Raw genomic sequence first — 21,900 nt, forward strand, 5'->3', positions numbered from 1 at the left:
GAATTAGGTATCATTATGTATCTCTTTCAGATGAGGAAAACAATAAGAAAAGACAAAAACAGATGCTTACTTAGGGTTCTTTGTTTTTTGAGCACTCCCATTCTGTACAAAACAGAACCAAAGTGACCAAATATTAGGGACCCTATGAAGAACACAGCTTTCTTGTCACTTTTCCATGACACTGTGGGACCACTGTGGGTGCTGTCAAAGGTTTCATCTGCTTGACAGACACAGAAAATACAGAAGGAATTAGGAAAGAAACCAGGACAAAAGCTCCTGGCACCCAGCCTACATCTCAAACCACTGGACAGTGTTGCCTCTCACAGTTAGAGAGATTCACAGCTCCAAGGGGAGAAAGGGAGAGCATGCACCAGAGCAGAAATCTGCCTGCTATGGAGCGTATGGTACATCTGTGTAAGGTAAAAGAACAGACATGTATAAACACTGGAAAAAGAAAGTGACTGTACAAACACTAGTAAAGATGAGATATGTTTCTGTGAATACTGCCCAGGTGTTCTTTGCAAATCTGATCTCATAGGGACTTTCTTGTAAAGTATCAAGGTGAAACAACATTCAGCTTATAATGCTTTTTAGTAAATGCAGATCAGTCAGTTCTCTGCTCAAGTGCTTATTGATTTCCCTCTCTGTGGTTATGGTTTTCCTTTTCCACCACTCCGTCAACCTGTCCTACAATGTTGCTTAATTCTGCTGCTGCCTTGACCAGTCCAGATGAAAGAAGGTGTTTGTAGCTACGTGAAAGTGACCAATTTTCCTTCCTTCCTTCCTTCCTTCCTTCCTTCCTTCCTTCCTTCCTTCCTCCCTCCCTCCCTCCCTCCCTCCCTCCCTCCCTCCCTCCCTTCCTTCCTTCCTTCCTTCTTTTCTCCCCAGATCTGCAACCTTTCTGGTGCTGCAGTCTGCCTATGGCTTGAAATCATTATGCACTGGTTGCAAACAAACGTGAATAAATGAGAGTAATATTCAAATAAGTGGAAGGAAAAAAAAAGGAGTAATGGGGAGGGGGACTAGGAAACCAAGGAAGGAATTCTAATTAATTTAAATAGATTGATTTGCCCTGTTTGCTCAAAAAATTAATTAAAAAAAAAATGTAAATTAAAAATTAAAAGCTCCCAATAAGAGGAGCCAAAAGGTTTTCCTCTGGAATCTATTACGAGTATCTGAAAAGGGATTGTGTATAATTAGACATTATTTTGCATCAAGATGACCTCATATTATAATGAGAGATATGCTAAATTACTTGGAAATAATTATAATGATTGAATATCCTCTATGACTGCCAGTTTGGGAGTTTTCACGTTCACATGTATTCTACCCACCTCAGTTTCTTATGGTCAGGAGTTGGATCTTTAGCAGGTACCTAACCTGGAAGAAAATAACATTTTCCAAAACCTCCTCAGGTGTCAAATAATATTACTTTTCTTTTTTTTTTGAGACACTTAGCAACACAAGAGACAGATGCAAATTTTCATGTAATAAAACCACAGCCTAAACATGTGGCAGGTACCCAGGCACAGTTATTTGCACTCCATTCCCCGAGCCGGGCACTCACAATGCAAACAGATGTTATTTATTTTTACCTTTACAATGAATGTATCCACAAACACGTTGCACTTCTAACACGTACTGCTCTAAGATGGAGCTTAATTCTCATCTACATATTTCAAAAATGTTAGCTTGGGGTTTAACAAATGTCAGTTACTATTTCAGTCCTATGGTCTGGCTCAGTGAATCAGTCAGGCTGCCTCTAAATATTTTGCTGACTACCAAAAGGAAGGTCCGGTACAACAAGCTTTGGACATGCAGGATTGTGTGATGTGGGTAAGAAATTGCTCATCATACTAGGAAACATTCAGAAAGAAGCTGGGTCAGAAAGACTTATCAGTGGCAATGGATGAGCTGCAGGAAATCCCCGTGTTTCAGCATCTTTCTGATCCACACAGAGGTGGATTGAGCTGCACTGAGCTAAAGACATTGGGACAAAAGTGGAGCTGTGCACCCTCAGAGCCACCTGAGGAAGGGAACAGCTTCAGAGTCACCCACAATGCCTTGAAAGACACAAAGGATAAGGGCTTGCAGACCTATATCAGGCCCCCACATGGGGCCAGCAACTGAGTTCAGCTGCAAATCAGGCTGGACAAAACAAATATGAAGTCTCCTCCAGAAGGAAAGAAAATCACTGCATCAGCCTTCATGTCAGTGTGGCAGCAAGGCAGACAAGACAGCCAACTTCATTTTCGTGGGAATGGCTGAGGATGTCTCACAGTGCATTCAGCTGGTGTAACTGGTCTCAGGAAACACGATTACAATTTACTCTCTGCTCGGTGTCCATTTTGGGGGTTGGTTCACAAGGCCTGGGTGTGCATCTTCCTGCAGGCCAGCGTACAGACAGCTGGCATGGAAAGAAGACATACTGACATGGGGGTCAGCTAGAAAACAGACGAGCAGAAAATAGCCACCTGCTAATGTGGCAACAAGGATGCTCCAGCTATCTGAGCACCTCTCCCAAGTGAAGGACTGTGCTCTTCTGCCTGAGGGGTGACAGCAGACAAAGAGAGAAGGAATTACTGAACCCATAGGGCAAAGCATGACAAAAAGTTAAGAGTAAAGCCCATTACTGGCTCCCACAGCCATTGACACAAAGGGTGGATGGGACGATAGGAGGACCCCAAAAAGCTCCAGCCCAAATGCCAAGCAAAAGCTCATCTCAGCTCCACAGAACATAGATGTGCACAGGCATCTGGGCTCCTCAGTATCTGCACTGCTCTGTGCCTTGCAAGGCTAATACACAAAGGGGAGTGTGCTGTTACAAAACAGGCCAGCATCTGAGCTGAGAAGAGAAGGTGCATTTCTCACATCCAGGTCCAATGCCCTCATCCACCAAACCACAGCACTTGGGTCTCACCACTGATGTGCGTGGCTGTCAACGCAAGCCAGCCACAGTGTCCACATTCATTTTCAGCTGCTGTAGTGGTTCAGAAACAACACTTTTAATATTTTGTGGTATTGACTTATCCATTCATCGTGTAGTGGCATTAGCACCCATGAATAATCATAAAATAAAAAAAAAAGGATAATTAATATTTAACTTTGCCAGAGGGATGTACTTAAGGGAGAAACCATGTTTTAGAAAGAGCAGCTGATATTTGTCAGCTGGAGAACAGGACTAATTAGATGCATCAGGCAGTGGTGACATGAAGTTGAAAAACAGCTTGTCATTTCTGAAATGACTTATAGCAAATGATTATATATAAAGATGCTTTGTTATACGCTCACACACAGGTGTGTTCCTCATTTTCCAAATACTTCCTGTGCCTATTGTTCCTGTGATAAAACAGGTGCAAAGCAGATTTCCTGTTCATAGATACACTGTAATTATATTTTAGGTAGAGCAGATATGTGGTCCATTTCTTATGGTCAAACCAACAAGGTGCTGAACACTGAAGCACTCTCCATTCTCACTGATTTCCGTGGAAGACGGTCAACAGCTCACAGGATCAAAGGCTTGATGTCTGAAACACATAAGGAAAGTGATGTTGTAGGAGATGAGGCAATGAACCTGGAGGCCAAATTCATGTCTGTTGTAATGTTGGTTGACTGCAGCCAGACAGTTCATTGATCATAGCAAAGGATTTGCCCCAGGGTGTTTTAATTTAAAACAGATTGACATTAATCTGAAGAACAAATCACCCAAATCCTAAACTCTGATCTGATGCAAGTCAGATGCAATATGACAGCAACTCAATCTCCTGGGCAGCAGGGCTGCTAGCTTCAACTTCACACCCATTTCCAAACAGTGTCTGGAAGTTCGTGAATGCTGCTGGAACAGGCCCAAGGAGGAATAACTTACCCCAGGTAGAGGCACACATCCTTCAGGATGCACAAGATTTACAGGAAAATTCAAGCTTCAAGGGGGACTGAAGGGCAGGTACCGAGAACAGGAATGGGCAGCTTTAGGTAATAAGTGCTTGAATGGTGAATGAGCTATGCTGATGCTGAGCAAGCAAAGCAGAAGCATAAATTCTGAGACACTGGTTAAACTCCAGTTACAAAGCACTCTAAATAGCTTGTTAACTTACATAGGAAGTTGAACACAAACTCTGATCGTTTGGATTGAGCTGCTCAGACAATAAAAACATTCAGGATGAAGTATAGCCATGTCCTGGGAGTAATTTGTTTAAAACAATATTTGAGCTGTCACAAAATAAAAGACAATATTTCTCTCTGTCCATAATGAAATCACACCAATGCGTACACTTTGGCACCAGAAAAGAATATTTAAGGCTGCATGTAGCACCTGTAATACACTGCTTATATTTATAGTCCTGGTATGATTGGTTTCTAAAGAAAAAATATGTCCACAGACAGCATGTTTTGTTCCTTCTCGTTACTCATATGCAAGAATGAAAGATCTATTACAACATATTCTTCCTTCCACCTGCTTTGATGAACTGCCTCAAAGCTCTCTGGGGAGACTGCTGCAAAGCCTGTGACTTAAAGCTTAGGCTCAGAAAACAGATACTGGATTGCAAGAGCAGACTCAAAGGTCAGTTGAGAGCAGCGCAGGCAGCAGATTGCAGTTCCATTTCTAAAAGCAAAGGATACCGCTGTGGTACAGGTGATTCCCCTCAAGCCTATACCCTCACAAGGAAAAAACTTAACAGATCTGCCTTTAGGGACAAATGTAAAAAGTTCAACTTGAAACTCTAACACCTGTTTTACAGAGACTTCTCCAGATTGCATATGATTTTAAAATTGTGTTTCACCCTAGCACCATTTCTCACTAACTCAGTTAATGATTTCTACGTCTGCTCACTTTTCCAAACAGTGTATTTTGCTCTGTTCAGGTTTGTAATGCATGTCCATCGTTGTAATATCTCAACACCTCCCTGCAGTGTGACAACCCACTTCCCTGATGTGCATCTGTCACATGTTGATCTTTCTTTTTTTCTCTCTTCTCCTCCCAGGAAGAAGTCTTCATAGATGAAAATAAATATGAATATATGCAGTTCACTTTTCAAATATAGCTATCTAATGCATTTATACTTTCATGCATCACATATAACTTTTTAGAAAGCTATTGCTATTGCTGTCTGCTATTATCTTTGCTTTCAGTACTGAAGGCAGAGTTGAAGAAATGCATCTTAGCAGAGTGCCTAAGTTTCTGTCTGGTCCCACATCTTACGGAAATTTACTCTGCAGAGTTATATAGGAACCTGATAAATTTTAGCCTCATGAAGAAGCAAAAAGGTAAATATTTGTTATAGAGCCTCAGACAAGCTATCAGGTGTTCAGGCCACACACTTTGCAGATAAGTTCTGAGATCTCAACCTGGACTTAGCAGATAGCTATACTGAACAGTGAGGAAGATAATGCTGTGACTAACGCTGAGCTTTGTACTCAGGATCTTGACAGCACCCCGAACACTGCAGCACCAGCTGGTTCACATGGACACGTGGTCACCCTGCTTCGTGATGACACTGGCCTGGAGAAGCTGAATGCTTTGTCCTTTGTCACACGGCAGGCCACCACGGTGTCACAAACAGAAACTGGGGCATTGGGACACAGCCCTGTGCTCTAATTATGTGGCAACCAGCATCTTGCTTACAAAGGCTTATGTGCATCTGCAAAACGAGGTGATTGACACACTTCCCATTGCATTTTCTGCAAGCAACTGCGTGGCCGAATGTGTAGCACCTACTCAGGGCTTTGAATATTTCCTCAAACCTATTTTCCTTTAACCCTTTCAAGCATGCTGCTGACTGTGGTTATTTACAGCTTTAGAGAAAAACATATCAAAATACAGCAGTGTATTTCCTAGAGATACAAAGGTTTCAGTATGCACATCTGCACAGCATTCATCGTGTTCCTGAACGGTCCTGTACAAAACAATGTTTCTGTCATTACATTTTTAATATAACAGTTCCCATGGGGAGGTGTTCATGGGGACTGGGACACAGCTGAACAGAAAGCAGAAGAAGTGCAAGATGAAGGGCTGTTTTCAGCACATCGATGAGTGATGGTTCTAGCAGGAGCTTATCATTAAGTATAGAGAAATTGTAAGTTCTGCCGTTTTCAGTAAAAGCTACTAAACCAAAAGGGAAGACTGAAGTTGAAGAAGGTGATTTCTAAGTGAAGAATTTATTTGAGTATAAGAAAGTATTTTAAATGTGGAAATCATCAAAGTCCATGGATACTATTGAGAACAACCAGAACCAAACTGGCTCTTACAGCTGCTTTCCCATGCCTGGATGTGTAGAGCAGATCTCTGAATCCCTAAGGATCACACCACAGGAGGGAGGACTCTGACACAAGGACATAGGACCACCAGCTACAAAGATTCTGCGGTGGCCTCAGAAATCAGCTGAGCTATGGCAAGGCCATCCTAAGGCAGCACAAATATGATGTGAAACAGTCGTGGTGATTTGTGCTATCACATGCATCACTTGTGACTAGGAGCACTTATCTTGGGAGTCTTCACAGTTCAGCTCGCTGCTGGTAACTCATTAACTCAAACACTTGCAGCTGCCTGTCCACAACTTTATAGTTTGGCCTTTGGAAAGCCACTCACACCTTATTCTGTTAATCCATTAATTGCTCCCTGACAAGTGCTGATCTTCCTTGTCTTTTTCTGAATCCAAGCCATGTGGATTTGGGCTTTGCAAAGCATTGTGCCTCAGGTTTTCTGACAGAAAAACTAAGATAGCAACATTTACCTACCTCAGCAGGTAGTCCAGATGTTTAATCATTTTTTTTCAAAACTTCTTAAAATATAGATAAGAAGTAAAAAGAAATATATATATATATAATTTTCACTGTGTAATTTTAAAAAGTACAAAAGCTGTTTTCCCAAGCAATAAATTGCCTATTGAAATGAACCCAACATTTATCAGAATATTTATTAAGACTTTGTAAAAAAGCAAGACCATTTGAGTAGTTATCCTGACCTGATGCTTAACTAGCATAAATTCTGAGGAAACAACCCACTCATGATTAAAATACCACCATGTCTGCCATTTGTTTCAATCAAGGTCAGCCAAATTTCATATTTCATGCTGGATAATCTAGTCAAGGGCTGTTTAAGGCTCTAGATACAATTTTAAAAGGTCTGGCTTGATAAAAGCCAGGACAAAAGATGGCTGCACCTGAAGCCTTGTTGCGGAGACGGGGCTGCTAAAGTTACTGGCACTCCCATACACTGCACAAGATTTGATATTCAGCCTCGTGGTCTCATGGGTTACCAGATCAATTGCTGTAGTCAGAGTCATATAAAACAATTCAATTGAACTCAGAAGGACTTACATATGCAAAGGGAGCAAGTTACAGCCTCTCTGTCCAAAGAAAAGGCTGTCATTCAGGTCTACGTGTGCTCTTCAGTGCAATATTTTCCATCCAAAGAAGTCCTGACCATGGTAGGAGGCATAGGAAGCAAATGCAAGGTTCTTTGTGCCAGGAAAAGTTAGAGGCTACAGTGTGGAGGAGCACAAGAGCAGACCCCATAGTCAGGACTATATGTTCTTTGATAATGATAAATTTTATGAGGTGTTTGTTGATAATTATTAATATTTATACATGATTTAACACCTTGTCACACCAGAAGTGACATTTCTGGAGGTAAGGAAGTAGAAGACTATTAAGATATGAAAGCCTTTGATAAAACTTTGCTTTTATCACTGATTTGCTAGTAGAAGGTATGGCTGTATAGGATTTTGATTATGAGACACAACACTACAATAGTTTTGCTTTTAGAGAACAAAATGGCAGGTGAATTTACTCTTGGAGTAATAAGAGGTTTTAACTGTGCACTGCCTAAATGCATTGGTCTGAAGTGTTTGCAAACAAGGTAAGCGGATATTTCACTACTGTGAATCCTGAAAGACATATGTGAGATCAGGCTATGGTTTTCAATGTATTTGCACTATTAATGTTTTAGAGTGCAGCAACTTTGGTGACATTGTAACATGACCAAACAGCAGATGTGATGGTCACCAGTAGACAAAGTTGTTCAAAATAAACCATGAAGCAGCTAAATGATGGTCATAGCACAACAACTCTTACAACAATAATGCATTAGAAAGCTCACTCAGTCTCAAAAAATACTTTTGTTTCTCTCATGGGAGCAGTCAGGTCTACATATCTACTATAACTTTGACATGACTTAGCAAAGAATTTAGAGCCTGTATTTAATTAACCTAGTTTTGGTTCACATTCAACATCAGCTTCATGGCAACTCCCAGTGGGACAGTTCAGAAGAAATCACAAATGATGAGGGAGGGAGAGAAGGAGGGAGAGAGGGAGGACAGACTGGGGAGAACCTTCTCCTGCTCAAAGCAACCATCTCATACAATCCCATCTCTCCAGCCAGGTAGCTGGGGCTTTGCTTTGGTTTTTAATCAGTGGTATTTCAGCTCAGAATGTCCCGTGGCTGTCCAATAGAGAACTGAAAATATAACTGATAAAGGGATGTCCACACACGGAAATAAAAACCTGACCTTCACTGCATTAGGAGGGATGCGGTGCCAATGGAAACAGAAATTCACAACCCACCCCAGCAAGCTGTGACTTTTTAGTCATTTACACTTGTATAAAGAGGGTATAACCTCCTTCTTCTCCTTGATGAAGTTTTACATTTACTTGTCAAAGGTATAAATGATTCCACAAGGCTTGAGGCATCTAATACTCATGGCCTATATATTTCTTATTACCTATTATAATATCTAAAAAATATTTTATTAATTTGACAGACTTTATTAGTACAGAGGTTAATTGCCTTTCTCTGACACATTTTCACTGCCTACATCTGTGTCATAACACTGTTTGCTTCATTAGTTTTTAAAGTGGAACAGCTAAAACTCAGGTTATTGAAACAATAACACATCTACAACCATGCTTCTGTACCACACTGCTTGCCGTTCAGCTGATGAATCACCTATATTTCAGGCAAAGCTGGCCTAGCGTTTGGACGAACGCCAGGAAAACAGGTCAGTGTTATCAGCCGTAGGCACTGCTAACCCTTTTCATTTCCCTTGCCATCTTCCAAAAATAGCTCTTTCCTGCAACAAGGTATTAGGAGTTAAGATGACAGCAGCTGAAGTATTCCTTTCTTTTTATCGGGGAGCCTTGCTTCTCATTGCACCAATTTTTCAAAGCTTGATTTGTGGTTTTAGCAAGACGTAAGATTTGGCTACAAGTTTCATTCCCCAGGCCATTACTCAGAGGCTGCACATTGGTGCCGATTGAATGATTAAGTAGGAAAAAAAGGATTAGCTGTTTGTGCTGAAAAATCACCAGGAACCTCAGACATGCACCAGCACCTACTGATCAAAGGACAAAACAGAAACATGGGTTTCCCACCATGAAAACGTGCCAGTCCCAGTGGAACAGCTCTATCTTGCAGCCCACGCCCAAGAGACTTCAGTCGGTGCATCCTAAGTGCCAACACGGCAGCCTGCTGCATGCTGGCCACAGAGAGAAGTGCTCCGAGGACACGAGGAGCAGCTAACTACCCAATTAAGGGCAGTAACAGAAAGCAGGCACCCGGAGAGCACGAAGGAACAAGCAAACAACACAAAGCTAGCACTGCCTATTTTTTAAGGCTGTGCTGGATCATCTATGCCTGTGTCTCCTATGGCAGGGATGGATGTAAAGCTCTCAGGCTATGGATGAATGTCTGAGCCAGCCAGAGCGCATCCTTTTCCTTTTTGTCCTAAAAGTGTCACTGTGCTCAGCTCACTGCCTAACCCAGACACGTGTTTGATATCACACAAACCACCACCCTTTGCTGCCGGTGATGAAATGAATTTTAGCCCCCCGACTTCTCCCCATTAATGACTTCCCTGTTATAGCCCACCTTCATCTCTGTAGCTACAAGGGTTTGGCACCCAGCTTAATGCTAGCTGAGTGTTAACACTGTGGCCAGAAAACACCTTCAGACCCCAGGACGAGGCGATAAGGCCAGCACGAGCAGCCTGGCAGCTACCACCCCGCGCTGCCTGGCCTCCCCCCTCCACTCTCTGCAGAACAAAATCACCGAGTACAGTGCACACAGGCAAGAAACATAATTACGCACACACACTATCTTGAGCCCTTCATAATTACATTTTAAATTGGTTTACTCGGAATCCTTTCAGCTAATCATTTTCACCCAACTCTAATCAACTCTAAGCACTAGAATAAATATAACAGCATCTTTACCTGGTTTTGCCCCTCTCTTCTGCCTTAAGCCCCCACACTCCAGTTTGTTGGGCTCTGGGAATTTGGATATGGCCAGTTTTAGGTTCAGCTTTCATTATTCGCTAGCACCAGGCTTTGCTTCCAAGCCACCGAAGCTCACTGGCAAAATTCACACGTGCAAACCAGCGGCAGCTTCTGCCTCTGTGGGACCCCAGATATGTTTTCTTCACTTTCAGTTCCCATGCCTCTGGATATCTTATAAATATACTGCTGAAAGAGAATGCAAAAACCAAAGCAAATGGATGCCTGCTTCTCATACAAAGTCAGCAATTACCCTGCTTTGCCTTAAAACTGAGCCTGAGCCAAATGTGGCTAAGCTCAGCCTGCATCGAGGGAAGCAGATCACAGCTTCTTACCTGCTATGCGAATGTTCCTACACAGACAACTGTAAAATCTGCATTTTCATGAACAACTCAGCATTTCTCTGAGTTCCTTCTCATCTGCAGCTTGCATTCACAGTTTAGGATAGGAGGCTTCAAAATTCATCCCTAGGTACCTTCAGCTTGACTCACCAGCACTGTGTGTTTCCTATATCCTTCTGTCTGTCTTTCAGTACACGACCAGGCTCTCTCCTTTACCTCTGTGTATGCCCTGTGTTGGCTGCAGCCCCACCTGCATGGCAAAGCGCAGCTCCTAGCAGGCTGCTGGTACAAAACCTTCAGGGCTGCGATGGAGAAGGGCAGGCGTTTTCCCTCGGTTCACACGCATCCTCGATAACTCTCTCAGCAGTGCAGCAGTGTGAATGCAGAAGCCCTCAGCAAAGCTTTAATAGCAATATTGAAGGTGTGAAGCTTCATTACTTTTAAAATATACCACGTAGTTCTGTGTATTCCCTGGTATACATGCTGCTCTGTCTTACAGCATGGAGCGCTTCTCAGCCGCAGAGCTCAGAGCTTTATTCATACCAAGGAATTAAAGTTTCCCAGAACTCTGTAAGACTGGATACTATTTTTAGTTTCTCTTTGTGGGCAGCTAAGGGAGAGACAGGGAGGTGAGCTGCCTCGCTGGGGGCTCAGCATGGGCCTGAGGTCTCACTGGGCTGGGGGAGGTGGGAGGAGAGGGGGATAGCTGTGCTCCAGAGACAGAAAAACATCTCAGTATTTTAATTGACAGGCAGAAAGACAAGTGGAGAGGAAATTAAATTTCCGTAAGGCCTTTTCTCCACCACCATTGTGAGGTATCACTCCCGCCAGCAGCTGCCCAACAGGGATCATTTGCCCTTGGCCTTCTTGCCACACATCCACCTCATGTAGCTGCACCCACGTCCCACTTCCCTCTGTGCCAGCTCTCGTTCCCTGCCTCTCCCGAGGACCCAAGCAAGCTATTTGCCCTCAGTCAACTCGTGTTTATGGGTTCTGATACAAAAGACAAGTGTTCATATGGCATACCGTATCTAGGAAAATGTCATGCTTCATACATTCAGTTATCAACCACTATGCCAAGTGCTTTATGTTATCTACAAAAAGCAGACTTCAGAGGGAAATGAACTACAGCAAATCAAAGTCTACTACTGGGAAAGAGAGGAGAGTTGTAAGCCAGGCTTGCAGTGCTCTTCCAGCTGCATAACTTTCAAATAACTTTACCCAGCGGAAGAGGCAATAAATGGTCGCCCAGTTGCAATCACAAATAACAACTCACCTGCTGTTACCTGGAAGGGCTTTTCTCAGCCACTGAGACAAAACATCCCGGGCACAACCATGGCAGACAGCAGCAAGCCAGTTAAGAGACAGCAGCAAGAAGGGTAAAAAATAGTTCCCACAGCAGCTGGGAGGGAAGTGAGGAGAAAGACCCACCCAAATACCTCCAGATGCTGCTTCCCCCAGACTGGACAGCAGGGTAGTACTCAGCGTAGACTCTCCACGCACACAGGGCTGAGCACTGATGCAAGTGCAACAAATTCATCACACCTCACTGTCCCTCCATTTCCCATCTTCCCTTGCTTGCACACACCTCGGCAGCACCTGGACCAAAGCACAAGGGCCAGCTCCCATACCTGCAGAAATCCTCTAGCCTCTGCAGCCAGCCCTGCCACAGGTCTGAGCCCCGCACGGGAGCAGAGGATGAGCATCCCTGTTCACCTCTGCAGCAAGGGACACAACTGTCACCCAAAAAAATAATCCAGATGATTCTGTCTTAATACAAAGGGCATTGGAATGGCTGGTTCACATAATTTATATTTTTTTCTTAATCTTGATGCTGAAAGGTTGAGAGCCGCTGAATAAGAGATGGCTCTGAAATGTACGAGCTCTTCTCGATTTGGGGGAAAGGGCTGTGAATTTCAAAAATTAAACCTTGATCCAAGCCTTTTAGCTGCTGCTTTATATTGTGTTGAGACAAAAACGAGGCCTGGATACATAAAAAGTTCAGTGGTTTGGACTTTGGACTTGAATCTGGATTTGACAGTGTGAATGTATATATATCAGAAGTTAAGGAAATTACCATAGGAAATTAAAGGCACTAACACACAAATCTGTGGCCAGTAAGAACAATAAAGAGGAACTGTTTAAATATACCAGGAACAAACAAAGTCCTAACAATGGGATAGCTCCAATGCTAGATAGGAATCTCAAAATTGTCAGTCATGATTCATAAAAGCAGAAGCATTCAATAAATATTTCTGGTTTGTATTTGGAAAGTAGCAGGATGATGTATTCTTATCTCATGGTGATAAGGAAACACTTTCTATTCCATCAGTTACTTAGGAGAAAGTTAAACAGCAGCTATCAAAACTCAACATTTTTCAATCTGCAGCACTTGGTAAGTTGCACCCCAGCATATTAAATAAATATGCCAAGGAGTCCTCCAGAAAAGTTTGTGTTGTTTTTTAGCACATCCTGGACTGCTTCCAGAAGACAGCAAAAGCTCATGATGTGTCACTGTTTTACAGAAGGCAAAACAAGCAGCCTGGGCAATGACAGGTTGGTGAGCCTACAGCTGACCAAGGAATCAAGTGGATTGATGGGAAGGGTTAACAGGGTAGCAGTGTTTCCAAGACTAATACTACCCTGTGCCACTCCTGGCCTGCATATCACATGGCTCAGCACGTGCCCTCTGCCCCATGGCTCATTTGCATTGCAGCTTCATCCCACACCGACAAGCTCACATGGGTCAGAGTTGAAAAAGGCTCAAAAGACGGCAGCGTAATTAATAGTCATCAACACGGCTTTGTGGAAAAGTCTTGTCAAATGAGCGCAGTATGGCTTTTTAGTGAAATTACAACTTGAGCTGATAAAGGTAGCTCTGTCTTCGTTGTGTGTTTCAACATCTGTGAGGCATTTAACTCAGTCCCACACGGCATTCTGATTAAAATAATTAGCACTATCCAGAACGAATGTACCTCATACTAAATCGATTAAAAGATGGTGAGCCAACAAAGCTCAAAAAGGCAGTCCTAACTGAATCATCCCCATCGTCGGAAGATGTCTAATGGGATCCCACAGAAGACTTGTCTTAGCCCAGTGTTGTTCACTAACCCTAGCAATTATCTGAAGAAAATAAAAGAAAAAAAAAAAAATCCATTAAAGGCTACAGCTGGTTGAAAAAACACTGAAGTGGTAAATAATGGAGGTACAAATAGTTATACTGGCAGATCTGCATCACTGGGTCAAGTGGATTCTTTGGAACATGAGTTTTAGTAAGCCAAATGCATCAGATACAAAAGAGCTCCAGTGATTTTTTATGGGTTGCATTATGCAGAAGATCTAGAGCATTGCAACAGCCCTTTCCATCCTTAAAACCTAAAACTCCCTCAAGACATGCCTGGAGCCCCACAGCAGACACAGAAAGATCTAACAGGCATTCTGTAGAATTCAGTTGGACAAATATATCTTTTTTTCCTAGCTGTGTCCTCTAAAGTGACCAGGAGAAGAGCAGGCAATGATGAATGTTAAGCACAGCATATTCACACATGTTGACTCTTGTATCCTCAGCAGATCACTGGGATTGACAGGCTCCACCAAACGGTGCTTCAGAACAAGAACACAACCCCCATCCCCAGCTGCCATCATTAGGTTTCAGAATAAATGCTGAATGAAAGGGAAAGGATGGAAGCAATCCCTCCTGTTTGAATGGCAGGAAGACATTTCTGCTTTGCATTTCACGTGAGAGACTATCATGAATGTTCAGTCCCCCAGAAGGTCAGTGCTGAACTCAAGAACTTGAGCACTTCTTTTTCCCTTTAATTTTCCATGTGGTCTGCCTCAGCCTTTGGCCTAAGCGCTTCTGCTTCCACGCATGCAGTCAGCCTGCACAGTAGAAGGGGACAGAGTCATGGCCATGGCCTGATCCATGCTCTTATCCATGCCCTCCTTGCTCTTATTAAGAGAGGAAGCAGCTACCGAGTGTATGTCAGGTCTTAGCAAAGAGCATGCAAGGAGGCACAGGAACTTTCACACTGCCCAGCGTAAGGATCTATTTACTTGCTGACTCATAAACCTCCTAAAGGTTTGAAGTCCTTTTTTGCTTTGGAAGAGAAATAAAAGATGAAGAAGGCTCTGGGAAAGGCTTTGAGCTCTTCTTCCACTGTTTCAAAACCATTTTTTTTGGTAAGCTGGAGCCCACAGCCCAGGGAGCTGATTTCTGCCCCATCGAACAACCCTCTCATTTGGGACAGATTGGGGCTTTCTGAGGAAGGGAGCCATCACCCAGGGGAAGCCCATCAAAGAGAAAATGCTCACTTCACAGCCTCAAACTCCTTGGTCTTGGTTTCCCCCAGAGCAGATGCTTCCCAAAATAGCCCCAAGAATAAACCAAGAACATGACCAGAGAGAAGCAACAAGAGCAAGGGACACATCCTTCAGCACCAACGCTCCGTGGAAGCTGCCGAGCAGTTTCTGCACCCTGCTGCAGCAGCAGGGACACCTCCAACTGAGCTCACCACGGGCATTGCACTCCAGTCCCATCACCTCCATCACAGCACAGAGAGGTAGCAATTTTCCAAAAGGCTTATGGAGAGGAATTACCATCCTGTAAAATACCAAAGAGCTGCTTTAACATCCCTGTGGAACAACTCACCAAGGGAGGGAAGAAGGACACCAAGTGCTGGGCTCCTTGTGCTGGCAAAATGAGCTGTAACTGTTGTGAGAAACTACTTTGTTCTTGTCAAGCCTCAGCCATAACACTGCAACAAGGCAAGAATGGAAAAAAAATGAGTAACTTGTTATAAATGAGAGGCATGTTTCTTAGAGCAACACTTTTTTAATTGTCATTACACAAGGTGCAAAGAAATCTCGTGTTTAAATCTTGCATTTAAAATTTTGTATTGTAATGCCTATATCCAAGAAATAACGCGGTTTCAGGCTCAGAAAGCTCACCATGCCTGCATGCCTGGCGGGGCTGACTAAAAGACCAGTAGCAGCTGGCAGGAAATGGGTAAGAAAGCTGACCACAGATAAACTGTAGGATGCTAAAGAGTAGCAGAAGATATACTCTGGGAGAGGAAGCCGAGCTGTCAGGTCACACTGTAGTCTAGTGCATACAGTACATACAGTCCGCTATTGAAGTATGTGGCCACCAGATAATGGTCAGGGGACACAGCTGTCAGTCGGCGATGAAGTAACTCCAAGGAGCCTGCAGCAGTGTGGTACAGCTGCGGATGTTTCTGTTCGGCAGGATAAAGCCTGCCTGTCTCAAGGGTACTGTAGCAAATTCAGCCTCATGTGAGCAGCACTAAATAACGAGGTTCACAACGCTCGATTTAAATCAGCATGGATCAAAACAGGATACTCACTGTGTAGCCTAAATAAAACTGAATTTGAACACGTTCATTTTGCAGGTAATGCTGCCAGAGGCTTCAGCGAGCGTTTTTCTTTGTGCCGCAGTTAGGAAATCCACAGCTCGGCAGAGTCGATGAATTCACCGTCGACTTCAATGGGAACAGGGCAGGGCCTCAGGTATCGTTTAACATTGAAACACTTTGCCTGGGCTGCATGCTAGCATATCCGCTGTGGAGATATTGAGCTTTCCTCATTATATGGAGAAGATAATTATGGGTCATTAACCTGCTGGGTGGCAAGCAGTACAGTATGCTAAGTGCATCCAGGAGAAACGTGACGACAGCAGCAGTCCAAAGGAGAGGGCACGTTTTGCCAGTTTTGCCAAATGAGTGGATGGCCAGAAAGCTGCTGCTAGATCACAGAGGGATCAAAGAGCATGAGATTAAAATATACTAAATAATGGCTTATAAACACAGGCCCTTAGTCACAGAGCTCTGCAGGAGGCTATTTTAGACAATTCATTGGATGAAATCTTATTTGAGGTTCGGGAGCCCTTCGTGTGGAGGAAGAGCCTCATCCGGACTTACAGACCTGTGCATTTAACATTTGCCTGATGGCAGGAGGCAGGGACCCCAGTGGGAGGCACTGGCACTCAGTCTACTCCAGGACAGACTGAAGCTCATCCTCAGCCTCTGAGGGAAAAAGGAACCCTGCTCATGCTGAGCAAGGATCATTTCAGCATGAGGGAGAGCCACTGATGCACTGATGTGACATTGCTTTGGTTTTGGTTTGTTTTTCTGTTGTTTTCTTTTCTTTTTTTTTTAAATTCCAAGCTGGGTCCTCTAACTCATGGAAACAACAAGGCTTTGCACCTGGGAAGGCCGTTGTGCCTTTCCCTCCGACACGCAGGATATCAGGGTTAGCTAAATATGAGTTCAGCTGCGGGACTGACTCACCGCTTGTTCCTGGAACCGCCTGAAGGAGGGGAGGATGCTGTGGGCAGGCTCTAACTGTATCATCTGGGTTAGGGCCGGTAGCAGATGGTCCTGAAAACATACTTCCATGTGGGTTTAAAATAGCACAGCACCCACAATCAGCTGAATGGGGAAATGTGAAAAAGCCTGTCACACAAGGAATGCTGCTGTGAAGATCTGCAGTCAGGAGGGGGTCCGAGGCTTCATCAGCCCTCGCAGCGTGGAAGTGCCTGACGCTCCTCGCTCACATCGGACTTTGCTGCTGACCGATCCCACCAGCCCTGTCAGGAGCATTCTGGCCTCTGTATCACATTTCATGTAAGGGAACGATCTTTTTTTTTCCACTCTGTAAAGTGAAATGAGGAAACTTTTCTGAGAGCGGCTTTTCTGGTTCAACAGCACTCCCTGTCCACTGTGGTGCAAAAGCCTGAGCCTGAAAAGCTGCATTTAAAAAATGATCTCTTCTCCTCCATGAGTCACCTGCTGTACGTGTTCGCCAGCAGTAGTGGCATCCTTAAATAGCCTGAGTCTACGGTTACATCCTGCGGCTGCCTTGATGCCACACACGGAGCAGGAGAGGCGGTGACAGCAGAGGATGGACAGCCTGCCCCGAGGCACCACGAGGCCAGCTTCCCTGAGGAGCAACAGCTAGCTTCATCTCACAGATGCTCATCCCCAGCGGCCCCCTCAACAGCTAGCATGGAGATCCCTTCCCCATGCACATCAGGGAACCCTGCTGGGATTTATTTTCACTTCTCAAGGCTTAGGTTGACCCCAAAGCTCCCAGCAGTGAGGGGAGTGTGCCAAAGTGAAAAGCACAGGGCTACATCACTTTGTGTGCCTGCTTTCCCTAGGCTGGTGGGTATAGGGATGGGGAGACAAAAAGAGCACCTTGCCATTCCTCTTACCCTTTGTGTTGCACGGGCTGTTCCTGAACAAAACCTGTTTCCTCCTTCAGTAGATGCATAAATGCATCAGCAAAGGTTTCTTGCTCCTTCCCCTCTCCCCCTCCTCCCGCCTTTCTGCCATGCAAGCACCAAGCTCGATCTAGGCGGTAACCTTTAGAGGAAGAGAAATATCACAGGCACATCTGTTTTTACAGCTAATTGGCCACAGTTTTTGAAACGGGCAGAAGTGGCTCAGATGAACAAAAGAAATCCCTGAGAAGCCCTGGCCCCAGGGGAGGCCTCGCTCTAGCTCATGGTAGAGTCGGTGGCAAAGAGCCTGCTGTTGCCAGACGGACACATCGGGGTTTGCTGGAGACTGCACCGCCCGATGGTGCAAAAGGGTCCAGCCCCATTTCCTCCACTGGAATTCAGCGTGACTGCACAACAGCAAATTCGGGCCTCTGCTTAAGGCATGTTTAGAAAGCACAGATTTTTCTAGGTCTTTAAAAGCAAACACAGGATACCTACATCTTGCATTTTCTTTTCTGAATCTGCCGTAAACTGTTTTAATGCTGCAAGAAAGCATTTCAGAGCACATTTTAAAAAACAATTTTCTGCGTTTGGCTTGACTGGGTTTTTTATCAGCACAAAACCATCAGTATAGCACCGGCTTGTTATGCACTTACTGCCAATACAATAACAGCTATAACTAGAGATGCTTTAGATGAAGATTAGTTATTACTGCCTCGTTTGGGCAGAGTGGGCTGAGGGAAGGAAAGATTGTCACGGTGTCTCTGTAGCCCTCAGTCATAACCATTCCAGAAAGTATTAAGCTTCCCACTTGCACTTGTAGCACTTATCCCATATATCCCCCAACTGCATCAGGAGACAGTCTCCGAAATCTAGACTCAGAGGTTTTAAGAGATAGGAAAGCTATCTGAATTTATACAGGGCTGTGATTCCCAGCCATTTTTTCACATTTTGGTTCTACCTAGCTGCAGGAAGGGAGCTTCCCTCCACTGTCACCGCTTGCCAATCTCCCTGGACAAATCCATGCAGGACCGGTTACTGGTCCTCTGTGCAAACAGCAGTTGCACAGACTGGGCAAGGCACTTTCTAGATGCAGAGGAAGGCACAAAGGTACAATCTTAAAAGATCTGAATAGCACTTCTGTTTCTGCATTCAAGTATGCAGAGGAAAGTCTCCAAAATATCTAAGATAATCTCTTTCCTTGTTGTCTATGCAAAATATATTCCCCTTTAGTGGGAAATGATCACCTCCCCAGGACCCTACTCACTTTTACTGCCTCTCTCTCATCTCGCTCCAATAATTCAGTATACAATAGCAAAATACCAAGTCTAACGTATGCCACAATCAGAGTACACAATATTTTGCAATAAATGTAAATTTGATATATATATATAAACAGAAAGAGCCTGACTGTGAGAAAGAACCACCCTACCTACTTCCCATTCGTGTTATGCAAACATTTTTTACATGTGTCTTTGCTCACTGAATGCAAACAGTGGGTATGTGCATAGCCATGCCCGCAAAGCACACATTCTTCATTAAAATCCATGCAATAAATTTGTATCTGATTGACTTTTAAACACTTTGCCTTCCCACAGCTCCATCTTCCTCAGACTTAGTGATCCAAATCCTGTTCTTCTTCAGGCAGCCTGCCACAGTCAGGGTCTTTTGTCTCCATTAGTGGAGAGCTTCCTCCTATCCCCATGGGCATTTCTGACCCGAGCCCCAAAATTAGTCACATCCAGTCTTGCACCACTGGCAAAACGGAGCTTGGTGTCACGCAAAAGGAATATGGAATATGCAGCACTTTCCAGCAAGGTGCTACTTTTTTTTTTTTTTTTTTTTTCTTCTGGAAAATCAAGGCACATGAGGACGTTAACATGCCACATTTTCACAAGGGGGAAAGTTTTTCTCAGGTTATTTTTAGAAAGATTTATTGGTTTTAATTTTGGTAGTTGGATCCTAAAAAAGGAAGCATGGCACATGGCCTCTTAAAGAGTTGCAAAACCCACTCTCAATAAAGTTTAATATGCCCTGCATTAGCTTTTCTTTAATGCACACTGTGTGGAGTGCGGCAGTATAACATTTTTAGCATCAATCATTTCAGCACACTCCTGAGTAATGCAACTACCTCACACCTCTGCAGATAGGACGTTTATTCTACAGTACCCCTTCTTTTCTTTGTGCTATATGCATGTGTACGTATCCACAAACACGTGTATCCCTGCCAGCTTTTTCTTGCTCTTGGAGGTTACTCACCAGTGCAAGAGTCACTAACAGCACACAGATCAAGGGAACTGTGCTGACACAGACTTGCTCTAACAGAGCAAACTTTCACCCCAGAAAAAAAAAAAAAAAAAAAAAAAAAAAAAAAAAAAAAAAAAACAGGAGCTCTGAGTACGTGTTGGTTTGTAATCTGGATGTGCACGTCTGTGTGTGTGCCTATATATGTAAATTTCTTGTCCACTAATTCCTGATGGAACAGGGGTGGCCAAATCTGCTGCTGCAGTAAATTGATGGAGTCCTGTGCAATTTGACAGAGTTATAACAGGTTATACCAGCTGAATGGTTGGCTCAGATGCTCTGGAAAGCTGCTCCAGGAAAGAATTTTGCTGCCGTTTCTATTATGTGAAAGCAGAGCTGCTATATATTCTATTATTTATTGCATATTTCATGCCACTGGTGCAATCAGGAGTGAAGTATACAATGAAGAGGAGAGGGACCACCTGGGTCACCACGTCCAGTCCCTCCAAGATCACACCAACACATGTTTTGCGGAGAACAGCCTCTGAACACTTTCTCCATAATGCACAAACACACACTCCAGCACAGACCACAAAATGCTTCTATCAACCCGAGATCGAACTAAAACTGCTAGGATACAAAAACAAAATAGATAAAAACCAAAGCGTACCACAGGAAGAGTAAGAGATCAAAGCATCACCAGTATCTTAGGTTCCAGCAGTACCAGGGAATTTGCTCCCATCCCCTAAAAGAGAGTCCATTCAGGTGCCACCATATATCCTGGATGCCAGAGGAGCCATCTGGAGTTTTGGCTTCCTGAAGTTAAAATATGCACAGCAGATTATTTATCCAAGTAGATACTGACTGCTAACATTTTGGCTAACAATGCAGACCTCCGTGAACTGCATGCTCAACTTTCTACAGCATGGGTAAAATACAAAAACTGTACAGAAAAGTACTTTTAAGAAGAAACCCCTACTAATCAGCCTGTCACTGCAAAACTACATAAATAAGCTCATATTGCCCCACAGGTAAGATTATAAAAGCGGCAATGTGAAAAGTACTACTGATTTAAAGCAAGTATCCCCACTTCCCTAAAGCTAGTTTTACTTTAGGGATAGTATCTCATATAACACAGAGATCATAACATTTGGGTTTTCAGTAGACACAGTCAGATCAGTGCAGCTTTGAACCTCCCTCCTGTGGGGGACATTTACTGTGCTTTTCAAAGGAACAGGTGAATTTGAAAGCAGAATTAGCTTCATATTTAATCATCTAGGTTTATCATCTAAGACCCATTTTCAAACAATTGGATGTGAATTGGCCACAGGACATGGTTAAAAAGAAGTTCATACAAAATAGAGCACGTGAAAACTGGAGCCAAAATACATATGGCCTAATTTAAAAACAGGATTAAAGGAAATTCACAAAGTGATTTTGCTGCCAGATTTAATTAGTATGTTCAATATGTGAGATCACCTGAATCTACTTTTACTTGTTTTGTGTCCCATTAAGAGTTTCACAGGAGCAGTAATATGATTGAGTGGCCCTTGTGAGGGATGCAGCTTAGGCTGCTTTGAAACAAATTGAATTAATTTAAAATGATTCTTTCCAGGTATGACATTCTTGGAAGCAGATGTGGGGACAAGGAGGGAGGGCATCAAAAGTATAGATACATAGACATAATAACAATACCCATGTGTTTGTTGTTTTTTTCTTTTTGTCTATACATAGGCACCTTTTTAAATATATACAGAAATATTAACTCTACAGAAATTTTAACCCTAAAAGCCTATTCTCATG

At 43.5% G+C, this 21,900-nt stretch overlaps 1 long non-coding RNA gene across 1 annotated transcript; it reads right to left on the bottom strand.

Moving 5' to 3' along the window:
• Positions 1 to 1,644: 1,644 nt before the first annotated feature.
• On the bottom strand, positions 1,645 to 21,250 carry LOC118163445. Its single transcript, XR_004749058.1, has 5 exons — positions 20,768 to 21,250; positions 15,262 to 15,367; positions 14,164 to 14,492; positions 11,332 to 11,341; positions 1,645 to 1,657 (listed from the first exon to the last, which is right to left on the bottom strand). It is a non-coding gene; the product is annotated as an uncharacterized LOC118163445 (long non-coding RNA).
• Between the last annotated feature and the right edge of the window lie 650 nt (positions 21,251 to 21,900).

This window comes from Oxyura jamaicensis, chromosome 3 (genome assembly GCF_011077185.1).
Source record: "Oxyura jamaicensis isolate SHBP4307 breed ruddy duck chromosome 3, BPBGC_Ojam_1.0, whole genome shotgun sequence".
Classification (NCBI taxonomy): domain Eukaryota; kingdom Metazoa; phylum Chordata; class Aves; order Anseriformes; family Anatidae; genus Oxyura; species Oxyura jamaicensis.